Genomic DNA, 2,500 nt, shown 5'->3' on the forward strand with positions numbered 1-2,500 from the left:
CCTGATCTAAGCCACACATCAGCAAGTCCAATGCAAAGCGGGGGATGCAGTGCAATGTTTTTTTTTCTTTTTTTTTCATAAAGAAATACAATCATGTGTGCTTATGGACTGTATCCCTGCAGACTGTATTGATCTATATTAATATATAATGTATACATTGTGTTTTTTATGTTGATTTAATTTTTTTTATTTTTTATTTTTTTTTTAAATACATTTTTTTTTTTTTTTTTTCATAAAGAAATACAATCATGTGTGCTTACGGACTGTATCCCTGCAGACTGTATTGATCTATATTAATATATAATGTATACATTGTGTTTTTTATGTTGATTTAATTTATTTTATTTTATTTTTTATTTATTTTTTAAATACTTTTTTTTTTTTTTTTTTTCATAAAGAAATACAATCATGTGTGCTTACGGACTGTATCCCTGCAGACTGTATTGATCTATATTAATATATAATGTATACATTGTGTTTTTTATGTTCATTTAATTTTTTTTTTTTTAATTTTTTTTTTTTTAAATACATTTTTTTTTTTTTTTTTTCATAAAGAAATAAAATCATGTGTGCTTACGGACTGTATCCCTGCAGACTGTATTGATCTATATTAATATATAATGTATACATTGTGTTTTTTATGTTGATTTAATTTTTTATTTTATTTTATTTTTTTTTTTTTTAATACATTTTTTTATTTGTTTTAAATTTCTTGCGTGGCCCGGTACCAATTACAGACTGTATCCCTGCAGACTGTATTGATCTATATTAATGTATACATTGTGTTTTTTATGTTGATTAACATTTTTTTTTTTTATTATAATTTTTTTTTTTAAATAAATTTTTTTTTTTTTTTTGGAATTTCTTGCGCGGCCCGGTACCAATCGGTCCGCGGACCGGTACCTGGCCGCGGCCCGGTGGTTGGGGACCACTGGTGTAAAGCACGTCACCAATGTTGCACACCACGCAGCACTAAAGTTAGTATTTGTTGGCCAGGATTGTTAGCGTAGAAAACGCCCCTCAAAGCCCTCAAAGCAATGTAACAGTCCACCGTGCTTCAGCTTGACGTTGATGTTTATCCCGCACGTTTACGCCGTCTTCACACCTGCGAGTGCTTCCTTCAAGCAGCTGCCAACTTTGACCTGCCAGCATCAAAATGCAGCTTATCCTCGCTCCTTTCTCTTCTTCCCTTTTGTGCCGCTCTCAGGTAAAAGTTGCCTGTGCAAGCTCAGCGAGGCTCCACAGCAACTATGCAACATAAGCAGCTCAGCGAGAAAGTCAGCATTTATTTGGCTGCAAAAAAATCAAACACGCGGCTTTTTCTCACGCAAATTAGCAACCTTGGACGCAACCTGAAAGCGGAGATTGTGATGAGCTGGACGTGCGCATGAGGGACACACTCTGATACACACTCTGATACACACTCTAATACACACCCTGACACACACTCTGACACACACTCTGACACACACTCTGACACACACTCTGATACACACTCTGACACACACTCTGATACACACTCTGACACACACTCTGATACACACTCTGACACACACTTTGATACACACTCTGACACACACTCTGATACACACTCTGATACACACTCTGACACACACTCTGACACACACTCTGATACACACTCTGATACACACTCTGACACACACTTTGATACACACTCTGACACACACTCTGATACACACTCTGATACACACTCTGACACACATTTTGATACACACTCTGATACACACTCTGATACACAGTCTGACACACATTTTGATACACACTCTGATACACGCTCTGATACACACTAAACACTAGGGGTGCACAAAAAAAATCGGAAATGTGATTTTTTTTTTCCCATCCTGATTCGATATCAAATCATAATTTTCAAAAATATATATTTTTATAAGAATCAAGTTTTTTAAGTCATCATGCAACCAGAAGGAGCCTTTCCAACTTGTAGCCCGTTTTGTTATACCGTATTTTTAGGACTATAAGGCTCACTTAAAATCATTTCATTTTCTCAAAACTCGACAATGCGCCTTATAGCCCGGTGCACCTAATTTACGGAATTATTTTGGTTGTGCTTACCGACCTCAAAGCTATTTTATTTGGTACATGGTGAAATGATGAGTGTGACCAGTAGATGGCAGTCACACATAAGAGATACGTGTAGACTACAATGTGATGGCAGTCATACATATGATATACGTGTAGACTACAATATGATGGCAGTCACACATAAGAGATACGTGTAGACTACAATGTGATGGCAGTCATACATATGATATACGTGTAGACTGCAATATGATGGCAGTCACACATAAGAGATATGTGTAGACTGCAATGTGATGGCAGTCACACATAAGAGATACGTGTAGACTGCAATTTGATGGCAGTCACACATAAGAGATATGTGTAGACTGCAATTTGATGGCAGTCACACATAAGAGATACGTGTAGACTGCAATTTGATGGCAGTCACACATAAGAGATATGT

General features: G+C 36.1%; 1 protein-coding gene across 1 annotated transcript in view; it reads left to right on the forward strand.

Moving 5' to 3' along the window:
- The window catches only part of grin3ba (glutamate receptor, ionotropic, N-methyl-D-aspartate 3Ba), a 346,977-nt gene that overhangs the window by 190,486 nt on the left and 153,991 nt on the right, over positions 1–2,500 (forward strand). The window lies entirely within an intron of this gene.

The sequence above is a fragment of the Entelurus aequoreus genome, linkage group LG03, assembly GCF_033978785.1.
Source record: "Entelurus aequoreus isolate RoL-2023_Sb linkage group LG03, RoL_Eaeq_v1.1, whole genome shotgun sequence".
NCBI classification, from domain to species: domain Eukaryota; kingdom Metazoa; phylum Chordata; class Actinopteri; order Syngnathiformes; family Syngnathidae; genus Entelurus; species Entelurus aequoreus.